Source organism: Camelus bactrianus, chromosome 5 (assembly GCF_048773025.1).
Source record: "Camelus bactrianus isolate YW-2024 breed Bactrian camel chromosome 5, ASM4877302v1, whole genome shotgun sequence".
In the NCBI taxonomy this organism is placed as follows: domain Eukaryota; kingdom Metazoa; phylum Chordata; class Mammalia; order Artiodactyla; family Camelidae; genus Camelus; species Camelus bactrianus.
Window position 1 is genome coordinate 95,526,110 of NC_133543.1, and position 14,664 is coordinate 95,540,773.

A 14,664-nucleotide genomic window follows, 5' to 3' on the forward strand; every position below is an offset into this window, starting at 1 on the left:
TTTTCCTCCCCCTCACTCCTCCCCCTAGCTATAAGACATTATTTTATTTTTTTTTAATTTAATTTTTTATTGACATGTAGCTGATTTACAATGTTATTTTCAGGTGTACAGCAAAGCGATTCAGTTATACATATGCATACATATATGCAAACATATATTTTCGTATTCTTTTCCATTATAGTTTATTACAAGAAATTGAATATAGTTTCCTGTGCTGTACAGTAGGTCCTTGTTGTTCACTTATTTTTTTATATACAATAGTGTGAATCTGTTAATCCCAAGCTCCTGATTTATCCCTTCCCTCCCTTTCCCCTTTGGTAACCATAGTTTGATTCCTAAGACGTTACTTTTTATTGTCTTTGGATGCAATAGGTGAAGCCTTGAGAGTTCTCTCATCTGACATGGGGAAATGAAAGGGGGTTCTGGGGTCTCACTGGGTGATTATTCTGTAACAAATGCCTTTAACCGTTGTCAGCTTTCTTCGCAGTCTTACTTCTCAGCTATTTCTGTTTAGTAAGAAGCAGGATAAAGAAGTGAAGCGAACTGTCCTGCCCCTGACAAGGCTCAGATGGCTACCCCTCCAGGTTCTTCATAATCAGAGTGTTCTTTCTTCCACGGCTGGTGGGGGTGGCCAGGATTTGAGGCCTGGGTTTCAAGGCAGAGAACAAGGAGCGCGCTGGAGGCGACAGACTGGTTAAACATGGACTCTCCGGCGCCTTTGGCAGATCAGGACAGGACTGGCTCACTCCTGGAGGTGACTATCTGATACCCGACTTTCAAAAGAAAGTTCTGGAATCGTAAGAGGCAGAGCAGTGTAATTTTGTGACACTCCTTTTCTGCTCAAGGTCATGAGAAGATTTACTCCTCCTGAACATTGCTGATATTTTAAATGTTCTCATTATTAAGACAGTCTCTAGAAGCAATGGTTTGGAACCTGTTCCTGTGTGGCTTATTGTTTGTGAATAACATTTGTTACTCAGAAATTCTTTAGGCCCTGGAAGCTTTCTTAGGGCACCTAGAAAAGCCGGGTGAGAAATGTGTCCTGGAGTCTGTGCAAACAGATTCTGAACGAGGCTTCAGGGACCAGTCCAGGGAGATTTGGGGCTCTCTCTGGGCCCTGCAACTACTCTGTTAGTTTCTACATCATCAAAGTTTGTTTCTGTTTCTTTATCTTTAAGTGAAAGCAACTTAAGCATCCATCAACAGATGAACGGATAAAGATACACACACATGTACACACACATACACACACGCACTGAAATATTATGCAGCCACAGAAAAGTATGAAATTTTGCCATTTGCAGCAACATGGATGGACCTCAGGAATATTATGCTTAGTGAAATAAGTCAGACAGGGAAAGACAAACACTGTATGTTTTCATTTATATGTGGAATCTAAAAAATAAATGAATATAACAAAACAGAAACAGACTCACAAATACAGAGAATAAACCAGTGGTTACCAGTGGGGAGGGGGTGGGGGGAGGGGCAAGACAGGTGAAGGGGATTCAGAGGTACAAACGACTATGTATAAAATAAGTAAGACACAGGAAGGTATTGTACAACACAGGGACTAGGGCCAATGTTTTATAATAACTTTATATGGAGTGTAATCCATATCACCACATTGTACATCTGAAACGAATATTACATTGTCAGTCAACTCTACTTCAATTATAAAGAAAATTTCTTTATACCCTGGCTCACCTTGTGGAGGTTAAGTACGTTTAGCCCCTATATTTGCACAAATTTTGCCACTATATCAAATAGACACTTGGTGGCGTCAAGCAGCACACATCTATTCTGCAGGCTGGAAGTCTGAGATCAGCCTCACCAGGTCCAAGTCCAGGTGTCGGCTCAGCTGGCTCCTCCTGGGGGCTCTGAGGGAGAATCCACTTCCCTGCCTTTTCTAATTTCTGGAGGCCTCGTGCAGTCCTTGACTCATAATCCCTCCCTTGAATCACTCCAACTTCTTGTTTCCAGTCCCAACATCATTTTCTTCCTCTTACGTAGTCAAATCTCCCTCTGCGTCCCTTTTATAAGGACACGGTGATTGCATTTAGGGCCACCCCGATATCCAGGATAATTTTCCCATCTCAAAATCCTTCATCCCATCTGTGAAGTCCCCTTAACCATGAAAGGTAACATTCACAGGTTCCAGGAATTAGGACCTGAACATCGTTGGGACCATTGCTCAGCCGGGCACACCACCTTTTCTTTGACACTAGTCAAACTGGATGGCTCGGGGGATCTTGTCTGGTTCAGGGGGAACCCTTATCAGATTTGAAAATATTTGCAAATTACAAGGCTGACATGACCACCCTAAAAGCAAATGTTTTAGCTTTAGGAGGTGTTATTTGGCCAAAGAAAATGCTTCCTTCAGAATTCTTTAGGAGCTCAACCTTCCAGCAAACAAAACATTTGTTTACTGAAAGTGCATTTTGTTTGAATAGCAGCTTTTTATTGTGATTCACCTCTTTATCTTCTGTTCCCTTACTATCGTCACAGTGACATCTGCTGATTTCCCCCAGCCTTGTACGATGGGTGTTTTCCTCAGAGTTTCCTCATTTCTGGAACTTCCTTTCCCTGACGATCACGAGTCCACTGAGCTTTGGGTTGTGTCAAAGTTCTCTTTTGCCCACGTGAGCTTATGCAGGGAACACATTTCATCTTGGGAAAAAGACGGCTGGATTTTGCAGGAGTACTTGATTTCTTTCATGTCAGAAACAGTCCTAGAGAACATGGTCAGAAGCTTGAGGGAGGTAGAGGTGTGTTTCAAAACAGGTGAATGCAGCTGTTCCAGCACTGATCCGACTATCAGCAGGGCTGGCTCTGCTCTAACCAGCTGATTAATTTGGGGCCGGCCACTTGCTTTCTTGAGCCTTTGGTTCCTCCCTACAAAGCGAAGGATGCTGCTGGATTGTCCGTGGTTTCCTTCCTCCTCTCCCATGCTGGGGTTCTTTTTTTTTTCCTATTTTTAATTTTTTTAATAATATTTTTTATTAAAGTATAGTTGATTTACAATGTTAGTTTGAGGTGTACAGCAACGTGATTCAGTTATACACATACATACATATATATATATTTTTTCAGATTCTTTTTCATTCTAGCTTACATGAAATTGACTATAGTTCCCTGTGCTGTACAGTGGGTCCTTGATGTTTATCTATTTTATGTATAGTAATGTGTATATGTTAATTCCAAACTCCTAATTCATCCACCCTCCCCCATATCCCCTTTGGTAACCATAGTTTGCTTTCTATGTCCATGAGGCTATTTCTGGTTTGTAAATAAAATTTGTCTCTCTTTTTTTTTTAGATTTCACATGGGATTTTTTAAGTTACGTCTACTCTTAACTGTTTCCCTTCTATTGGCAGAGGTCTATGTGAGGCCTTCTGGGTCATTATTGAGGTTCTCCCCTGCTACTTTGCTCCTTGAGATCACCAGAGCAAGAAGGATCTCGTTCAAAGTGCTAAGCAAACAAATAAACCCAGAACACAAACAAAAGAAAAGAGAGAGGGGCTTTGAAAGCTATAGGATGTTGTATGTATTCACTCATTGGCCTGTGTGATGAAAAGCGCAGATCATACTGGGTGAACAAAATTCATATTCTCAGTGGCCTGATCAAGCCCTGTAAACCACACAGCTTACTCTGTTAGCAGAACACCAATCCCTCTTTCACTAGCCACAGGCCACAGGGCGTGTGCGTGTGGTGTGAGACTGTGATCGCTTTGTTCCTTGGGTTCTAACTGTAGTCTGCTCAGTGGGGTTCTACCAGGTCTGCTGTCTTCCCCGGGGTTTCTGACGGTATCCGGGGTGTGTCCCGCTGGAGCGTGTGCTCATGGTCACCCTGCTCTCCTTCTGCTCCTCTTTCATCATACCCACATTTCTGTTCAGTTATTTATATTAAGATCTTTTTTTTTTTTTTCTGTTTGTTTTAGGTTCATAGCAAAATTGAGAGGAAGGTGCAGAAATTTCCCATATACCCCCTGCTCCCCCAGGCAGCTTCCCCCACCATCAGCCCTCACCACATTGGTACATTTATTACAAGTGACAAACCTGCATTGACACATCGCAATCACATAGTCACCCAAAGTCCATAGTTTACAATAGGGTTCATTCCATGATTTTGGACAAATGTACAGTGAAATGAATCCATGATTATGAGTATCATACAGAGTACTTCCACTGTGCTCTGCCTTTTCATCCTTCCCCTCCCCCCAGCTCCTGGCAGCCACTAATTTTTTTTTTTACTGACTCCATCGTTTTGCCTTTTTCCACAATGTCACATCATTAGAATCATACCTTATGGACACTTCATATTGGCTTCTTTCACTTAGGAATGTGCACTTAGGTTTCCTCCATGTCTTTTCCATGACTTGTTAGCTCATTTCTTTTTTTTTTTTCACTGAATATTTTATTTTTGGGTGTATCAGTTTACTTATCCATTCACCTGTTGAAGGACATTTTGGTAGCTTGCAAGTTTGGCAATTATGAATAAAGCTGCTATAAATATCCATGTGCAGGTTTTTGTGTGGACATAAGTTTTCTTCTCCTTTGGACTAATACCAAGGAGCACAATTGCTGGATCGTATGGTAAGACTATATTTAGTTTTGTAAGAAACTGCCCAGCTGTCTTCCAAAGTGTCTGTATCATTCTGCATTCCCGCCTGCAATGAATGAGAGTTCCTGGTGCTCCACGTCCTTGCCAGCATTTGGTGCTGGCAGTGTGCTCCTCTAATAGGTTTGGAGTAGCACCTCATTGTTCTAACTGGTATTTTTCTGATGACACGATTTAGGTCATCTTTCCACATGCTTATTTGCCATCTCTGTATCTTCTTTAGTGAGGTATCTGTTAAGGTCTTTGGCCCATCTTTTAATTTTTTTTTTTAACATTTTTTATTGATTTATAATCATTTTACAATGTTGTGTCAAATTCCAGTGTTCAGCACCATTTTTCAGTTATTCATGGACATATACACACTCATTGTCACTTTTTTTTCTCTGTGAGTTATCATAACATTTTGTGTATATTTCCCTGTGCTATACAGTGTAGTCTATTCTACAATTTTGAAATCCCAGTCTATCCCTTCCCACCCTCCACCCCCCTGGTAACCACAAGTCTGTATTCTCTGTCTGTGAGTCTATTTCTGTCCTTTATTTACACTTTGTGTTTTTTTTTGTTTTTTAGATTCCACATATGAGCGATCTCATATGGTATTTTTCTTTTTCTTTCTGGCTTACTTCACTTAGAATGACATTCTCCAGGAGCATCCATGTTGCTGCAAATTGGCCCATCTTTTTAAATTTTTTTTTTCTTAATGAGTTTTAAAAGTCCTTTGTATATTTTGGGTAACAATCCTTTATCACAGATCTCTTTGCAAATACTTTCTCCCAGTCTGTAGCCTGACTTCTCATTCTCTTGTCTTTTGCAGAGCAGAAGTTTCAAGTTTTAATGAAGTCCAGGTTACCAAGTGTTTGTGGATTGTGATTTTAGTGTTGTATCTAAAAAACTGTTGCCGTACCCAAGGCCGTCTAGATTTTCTCCAATGTTATCTTCTAGGGTTTTATGGCTTTGTGTTTTAGTTTCTGTTGATTTTTAATGCAAAGAACTTCAACTTTCTCTTTTGTGTCTTTGTCTTTGCCCATGATGACTTTACTCACTGACCATGCCATTTTGCTTACAAAAACAGTTCCCTGTCTGAGAGTATTTCTGGCAGCAGGTGTTAAGATAGTGGCACACTTGTTCTCTGCATATTCGTGGAGGGCAAGGTGGAGTGTTGCCCAGGGTAAGGGGATTTTGAGCTCAAGTATGAATGTGATCTTGCTTTGAAAGCATCACTTTTTTTCCTGAACAAATAGTACAAAATAAATAGACAGTTTACAGCATAATGATTGAACAGTTCCTCTTCAATAACAAATAATTATTATCTTCAGTTTATCCTTTCTTCTTCTTGTGGTTATGAATACCTTTCTTAAAAAAAATGTAATGATGAGTAACCCTACCCTTTCTCCATATCTGAACATTTTACATTTTTTGCCCAAAGTGAGATGAGCAGAAAGAAGACTGAGGGGTGATGAAAGATCATCAGCTGTAACTCTGGAAGAGCTGGTTGGAGACCTGGTTCCTCTCTCACTAGAAAACTCGTCCTGGAAAGGTTCATCAGCCTGTCCCTGATTTCTTTAACTGAAACATGAGTGGTTGTACTCAGTGACTCTAATTAGTTTCTATGAAAATATCACTGAACCCTAAGTAGGTCGCTGTTCGTAGCAGATTTCCCCACATCTAAGCTGACCCTAGAAAGCTTGACTTCAAAGCTGGGTAAGCCAGTTTTCAAAGAAGACCAAGAATTAGGAGAGGAAATGGTGAGTCTACTGTTTTCCACTTCTTAATTTTTAAAATAAAAATTCTGGTAAAAAAATCTATCAGAATTTCCATTAATCACGAAAAGGCATTGTCTCTGTCATTGATTAATGATCTTTCATTTCTCTTCCACTTGAATTACAGGACTTTTCTACGGTCTTAACCTTCTTGCCGGTTTGGTAAGCGTAAGAACACTGATTTCTAAGAAATATCGTGCTAGCGTTTAATCCCAGGTGTGCTGGTGTTTTTGCCTGTTCTTACAGAAACTGGAAAAATTCTCTCCCACACCTTGAAAATACTTGTGAAAAGTGATTCTAATTGTGAAGGCCTTTCTTGTAACACAAAGAAAAACCTTGACATTTGCATGTTCTGATTCAACTTTTTCTTCCTACCTTGGTGCTGACGGGCACAGTCGTGATGCATGCGATTCATTTTCTACTGTTTGTTCTTCGAATCACTTCAAACAAGCTGTTTGTTTAAGAAGAAGAAGGGAAAAAGTACAAGCATGGACCACTACTATCAATTTTTGGTTTCTGCTCCACGGTTTTAGGATGTTAGGAGGCAGTTCGACCTTGAAAGAGACGCTGGTGGAAAGCAGATGGACTTTACAGCGTTTGCCGTGTTATGTAATAACTCCTGCTGAGATGGTGTGTGTGTTGAATTAGAAGGGAGTGAAGTCACCCAGTAACCAAGCCCGCAGTCCCACCATGACTCAGTTTCCCCTGGATTCTTCTTCCAGGGAAGACTGCAAGGAAAATGAAAAGAAGACAAAATCTTCTCTCGTGAGATGGAGCGAAAAAGAGCCGAGAGGCATAGGTGGGCTGTTAGGAACCAGTGAGAGGAAGAAGTGGTTTCAGCATCTGGCTGTGCAGAAAAGCCTGTGGAAGTTAAATCATTCCCCCCAAAACAGGAGAAACGACAAGGTTAAGCTAAGAAGATCATAGTTAACAGTTGGCTTTGACTGGGCTCGACTTGTGCATAGATGTTTTATTTATTTTAAATGTTGCTCTTTTATCTGGGAATGATTTTAGACTTAACGGAAAAGTTAGGGAGATGGTACGGTGTTCCGTGTACCCGTCCCCCGGCTTCCCTGGACGCCGCCCGCTTCCTGACCCAGGCACGCTTATCAGAGCAGGGAGATTTGTGTTGGCACGTGACTCTGGACTACACTCCAGCCTTGGTTGGATTTCACTGGTTTTCCAGTAACGCTGTTTTTTTCCATTTGAGGATCCCTCTAGGGGACCGCAGGCCGTTTAGTTAGTACACATGCTTAGTCCCTTCTGGTCTGTGACAGATTCTTTCCTTGCTTTTCATGACTGACCTCGACAGTTTTGAGGAGTCAAAGCTTATTCGTTGTTTAGCTCTTGTAATTTAATAGCTTGTTTTATTGTATAAAATACTTTTAAAAACAGTTTTTTGTTTTATGTTTTGTTTCGTTTTTTAAATAAGAGGTGCGGATCAAATACCTGTTGAAATCAGTATCCGTCACCATCACCTGCTGTGACACTGCCCACCGGGCGGACGTTGTCCCCAGGTAAACACAGCAGGATGGGCCTAGGAGAGGACAGCTATCTTCTAGGAAGTGTGTCTAGCAAATCACTTCATTTTATGGAGGGTGAGGGTTCCAGGGGTCCAGCTGGAAGGAGGTTGTTCCTCCCCAGTTCAGAGTTTTAGTGACTTAACCAAAGAGGAAGCATCAATTTCTTTAAGCCCTGAGCAGGTAGGAAGGCAAGAAAAGGTTCTCTCTGCTCCCAGGTGAGCAGGGCATGTGAAAGGTTCCCAGTAGTTCTTTTTATTTATTTTTAAAGCTTTATTAAGATTTAGTTTACATACCATTTAAAGTGTAAAATTTGATGTCTTAAAAATTCATCATAGCATAGATCCATGGAACAGAATGGAGAAGCTGGAAATACACTCACACAAATTTGCCCCACTAATTTTTTTTTTTTATTGAAGTATAGTCGGTTACAAAAAGAAATACAAGACAGCTTTGTGTGGCCATCACTGCAATCTTATTTTAGAACATTTTTACCACCCACCCCGCCCAAAGAAACCCACAGCACTTTGGCAGTCACTCCTCATTTCCCGCCTCTAGCTCCTGGCCACCCCTCACCTGCCTCTGTCTCTGTGGATTTGCCTGTTTTGGACTTTTTATAGAAATGGAGCCATTCACTGTGTGGTCTTTTGTGTCTGGCTTCTTTCACTTAAAGTTTTTGAGGTTCATCCATCTTGCAGGGTGTATCAGTACTTCACTTTTAAATTTTTTGCTAATAAATATTTCATTGTATGAATGGATATATCCTATTTAATTTTTAGTGATTGACTCCATGAAAAGGGGAGGAGAAAGCTGGCATAGCTGTCACACTGCTGATGGAGTAGCCTGGGCAAACAGGAGAAAAGGTATAGTGGCCTCTTTGAAAGAGGTGGGTTCCCTTCGAGTGCACGTGTCTTGAAAGCAGAAGTGATGCTCCTGTGTACTGTGTGCATGCGTCTGTTCATCCCTGCTTGGTCCCCACGGCTGGGACCCCCGGACCCCCACTTGCTGGCACAACACCGCTCCATTTTAAGGACCATTTCAATCTTGGGGGCGGAGACTGGATTTATTACCTCACTGTTCCCCACGTAGTGTTTTGATGTTCCAGATAGTAACCACAGATGATGTTAAAAAACAAACCAGAAAACAGGAATTCTGAGATAAATACATTTGGGAAATGCCTTATGGTTCCCTTCTGGAGATTTGAAAGGAAACTGAGTATATGAATGTCTCCAGAGTAACATCTGTAAAGTATTTGGTTAACTTTGTTTAGCCCAGGGCCACACGCCATCTCCAGGGACAGTGTGGTCCACAGACAGGTGTGGAAGATGCATCTTTTGGGGGACACCCTCGGACTCTGCCCCTTGCCAGTGGCACAGAATGATCATGTGCCATAGCTGTGATTATGAGGCCTCGTCCTGATTGCTGAGGCCAAGGCTGTATCTCTGGTCTCAGGTCACAGTCCTGGAGACTACCTGTGTCTTATTCTCCAAGTCTTTCTGCTCTTATCGTTCACCCCAGGGACCCCAACCCTGCCCTGAAAACTCAGCCCAGGGGCTGGGGCTCTGTTGGCTCCTCTTAGGTTTCCCCATTACTCTTTGCATCCTCACCCACTGTGTTCTGTAAGCCCCTTCAGAGAGAGCCTGTCATTCCTTGGGATACTCCAGGTTCTTGCATGCTTTGCAACCTGACGACACGTTCTTCTGCCTGGATGACCTACAATTTGAACAGCTCCCAATTTCTGTAGTTTCCATCCACTCCATTCCTGCCCCGCCCTAGGTCCTGGTCCCAGTCGCCCAGGCTCCTCTGGCCCACAGGAGTTCATTGATCCCAGGGCACTGTGTTTGGGACACGGCAGTGCCCTCTGCAGTGTCTTGCACGAGGGAGATGTGTGAGATTTGCTGCTGAAATGGCAGCAGCAGGGCATCAGTGTGCTCACCCTCCCTCGGGGTTTGATTCCGTACCATGTTGTTGCTGAAGGAGCACGAGCTTTAACAGCCAGGCAGACCCAGGATTTGACCTTGGCTCTGGCACTTGATAGCTCTGTGACCACGTGTGGGGTACAAATTTCTCTGCATCTCAGTTTTCTCATCTGTAAAACTGGGGTAATACACCTACCTCACATGGTTGTTATGAAGACTGGCTTTAAGTTGGTTTAGACTTCATCACTGTTAACAAGAATCCCATGATTCTGGTACGAGTAGTTCCCAAAAATCATTTTGAGAGACACTGGAGTAAACAACTGTTATGTAATCTCCTGGCAGAGAATTTATGCATGTTATGAGTTAATATTTGAAAATCACTAAGAACAAGGCATAGTACACAAGTCTTAAGTGCTATGCTGGTGGTAAAAAAAAGAGACTTCTCTTTCCTCTCCCTTGAATATAGTGAGGGTCTGTGAGCCATTGGCTTAGGGAAGGAATTGTAAAATCCCTCATACGGGGCCCAGGACTTGTGGGCGATGCCCCACTTTGGTGGGGCTCCACTGTGGTAACAGTGGACCGCAGAGGGCAACCAGAACCCCAACAGCATGGATTTTCTGGGAACTATGATGGCTGAGAGGTGGAATTTAAATGCACTTTGAAAGAAATCTTCTTGCCCAGGTGAAAGAAAAAGTAGGTAGATATCAAGCATATTTCTGATTCCCAAATCATGTGGCCATTCCCCATGCACCTACCCTCATCTCAAGTACAGTCTTGAAGACCCCTGCCCTTCTTAGTGGAATCCTCCTTGCCCTCCTTTGTTCACTCAACTTCAAGCCCCGCATCACAACCTTTCCCCCTTCACTGGCCTCGTCCCCAGCTCCAGTTTTCCAGATCCTCATGACACCAGAGAGAGAGAGAATCCCCAACACTTAAGGACAAGTGTGTTCTGACTGTGTCCACATTTCCCCAAAGCTGGACCGCACGGTGGACTCCAAAGAATACAATGAGAAACTCGCCAGTGGTTTCTCCTTTTCACCTCTCCTGGGGAAGCTGCAGTTGGGAGGCAGAGAGGTCTGGCAGGGTTGATAGAACCCGTATGGTGGGTCATTTCTATTGGAGAGAAAATGAGGCTAGCGAGGTGCTGGCTGGAGAGCCTCTGCCTTGCCTTTGCTGCCCAACCAGCAGAAGCAGCTCCCAGCCTTCGGCAATAGAGCTGTCTCTGCAGATGTAATGTTTCGCGAGGGGCCGGGAGCTACTGCTGAGCCTAGGAAGAGTCAGTTGCTAGACCTTGACCCACGAAGCCAGTTGTAGACATTCAATTGTGTGCTGCTCAGATGTGCCCATAGCTTTGATCTTTATTTACTTTTTTTCTTCTGTATAAGCACAATTCTTTTCAGGGCATGTGGCATACTGTCGGCAACTCTAATCTGTGTGTGTGTACTATTTAGCTTAGGCATCTAGCCAGGAAAACTGCTCCCAGATAATATGTCCACATGTTCCTGGTGTTATGGGTAAGAAGTGTTGATACTTAAAATTAGAAAAAACATTGAATCCAGTGAGGAAAGAGCACATGTGCATCTTGAAGTTGGTTGTGTAGAATGGTTTAGGGAAAAAAGTCTCCTGACTCCGCACCTTGCTAGTTTTAAGGCTTTGACAAAACTCTTTTGGTGTGTGGCTGACTTATTTGTTGAGTTGGGTGACTGTGGTCTCAAGTTACTCACAATGCTGAAATTCTACTGTAGATGTGAGCATTCTGCCCTCTTTCCCCCAAATCAATTTGACATGTCTGATTTGAAGTTCTGAGTGGATAAAAATAGATTACAGGATTAAAATGGGTTCATATCCTCATGCTTGTCAATAGGTCTGGGTTTTCCTTTGGGGAAGTGAAAAACCACAAAAATACATCAGAATTAACTGGCTTTGGTCCCAGCACTAGGAAACTACCTGCTCAGCAGGCTGAATGAGGAAACTTTGAGATAAAGGGCCTGGGAACCATGTATCAGTTGATTTTGTAAGGAGGGGGAGTCAGGTAGCACACAAGCGGTGCAGCATTATTATCTGAATGAGGATAAATGGAAGAACAGTGCCAAGGCTGGGAAATCACCATCTCAGATCATCCATCGGAGTCCTAAAATCCTGCCCACAGAAAACAACTAAGAGCACTTCAGAGCTTGTTTTGCGTTACAGAGAAGATTCCAGGCTGTTGAAAGTCCTTTGCATGTTGGGCTCAGGGAAATGAATTTAAAGGAATAAGCAGATTTTTTTTTTTTTTCAGAGAGAATTGAATGATTTGCAGAAATGCTCCAAGGTAGTGATTCTTAAACTTTTTGGAGTTATAGACTACTTAAGGGTCCTGATGAAGACTCTGGCTTATTGCCTCAGAAAAATGGATCTATGCCCATAGACCCAGCACTTTTTAAAAAGACAATTTTTTTAGAGCAATTTTAGGTTCACAGCAAAGCTGAAAGGAGGGAATAGAGATTTTCTATGTACTCTCCATCCCCACAAATGTACCAAAGTGGTGCATTTGTTACAATTGATGACTCCTACGGAGATGTCGTTGTCATCCGAAGTCCACAGTGTATGTTGTGACCCAGTCTTGGTGTTGTAGTCTGTGGGTTTTCACAAATGTACAATGACTTCCATCGTTACAGTTTCATACAGAGTATTTCCGCTGCAGCAAAAATTTTCTGTGCTCTACTTATCCCTCCCTCCTACCACTCAGGAGCCCTACCAACCACTATCCTTTTACTGTCTCCACAGTTCTGCCTTTCCAGAATGGCATACAGTTGGAATCAAACAGCACTTAGCCTTTTTAGACTGGCTTCCTTCACTTTGGAATACACAATTAAGGTTCCTCCTTGTATTTTCCGTGGCTTAATAGCTCATTTTTTTTTTTTTTAATGCTGAATAACATAGTTGGCCCTCCATATCCATGGGTTCAGCACCTGGGGATTCAATTAACTGTGGATGGAAAAATATTCAGAAAAAATTCTAGAAATTTCCCCAAAGCAAAAGTTTAATATGCTGCAGGCCAGCAATTATTTACATAGCATTTACATTGTATTAGGCATTATAAGTAATCTAGAGATGCTTTCAAGTATATGAAAGGGTGTGTGTAGATTATAAGCAAATAGGACACTAACTTATATATGGTACTTGAGCATCCATGGATTTAGTAACCATGGTGGGTCCTGGGACCAATTCTCTATGGATGTTGAGGGATGAATGTATTCCATTGTCTGGATATACCACATCCATTTTATGCAGTTTATCCAGTCATTCAGTTTTTGTTTTTATCCATTCACCTACTGATGGCCATCTTGGTCGCTTCTGTGTTTTGACAATTATGACTAAATTTGCTATAAACATCCAGGAGCAGGTTTTTGTGTGACTATACATTTTCAGCTCCTAGGATAAATGCTAATGAACTTTAATTGCTAATCATATGATAAGGGTATGTTTAGTTCTGTAAGAAACTACCAGACTGTCTTCTGGCAGTGGCTGTACCATTTTGCATTCCAACCAGTAAGGAATGAGAGCTCCTGGTTCTCGGCATCCTCTCCAGCAGTCCAGTTAGAAACCTCTGCTCTGTGAAAGAGCATGGTAAGGGAATGAGAAGAAAAGTCACAGGGTGGGAAAAACTATTTGCAAAAGACACATCTGATAGAAAGACTCTTATCCAAAACATACAAAGGACTCTTAAAACTCAGCAAGAAGAAACAAAGACCTTAATGGACACCTCACTAAAGAAGATATGCAGATAGTGAATAAACATATGAAAAGGTGCTTCACATCAGTTGTCATCAGAGAAATCCCAAATCTTTTGCAGAACAAACGTTTTTAATTTAATGAAGTCCAGCTTATCAAATATTCCTTTCACAGACTGTATCTCTGGTGTTGTATCTAAAAGTCATCTCCTTATCCAAGGCCATTAGACTATCTGCTATTTCATCTTCTAGGAGTTTTACTGTTTTGCATTTTACATTTAAGTCTGTGATCCATAGAGTTAATTTTTGTAAATGTGTAAGTTTTATGTAATTTTTTTTGGATATAGATGTCCAGCTGTTCTAATACCATTCGTTGAAAAGACTATCTTTGCTCCATTGTGTTGTCTTTGCTCCTTTGTCAAAGATCAGTGGACTATATTTACATAAGTCTATTTCTGGGGTATCTATTCTGTTCCATCCGTCTATTTGCGTCTTTCACCAATACTACTGTCTTGAATACAGTAGCTTTATGGTAAGCCTGAATGTCAGGTAGTGTCAGTCCTGCAACTGTGTTCTTCTCCTTCAGTATTGTGTTGGCTAGACCCAATACTTTACATACAATTTCTGCAGTTTGGTGAATATCTTGAAGACCAATCGTGGATTCTAGGGATCTAAAAATTGAAGTTAATAATCTCTCAGTTCAGAAGTACTGTAGCAAAGTGCAGTAAGCAATAAATAATCATAAAACGAGGATAGTGAGGAAAGGCTTCCTGGAAGACAGTGTTACTGCTAGCAATGTCGTGGAAGAGCGGGAAAGGTTATGGGGGAACAGAGAGAAGCAAGGTCACTAAGAGGGGCATCAAAGCAGAAAAATCAAACAGGATTTTGGAATAAGGTAAATCAGGACTGAAACTCAAATTCTGCTACAGTCTAGCCATGTGAACTCAGGCAAGGATGTCTTAGCCTGCTTGACAGTAAAGTATGGGCAGTGATAACCCTCATCTCTCTCCTCTTATGGTCCATACAGAAGAGGCAGGTGATGGAGAAGCGGCATAGACTGTGCATCCAGACTGGTCTGGATTCAAATCCTAGCTCTGATATCATTAGTTGGGTGACATGGGGCGAGCTGGT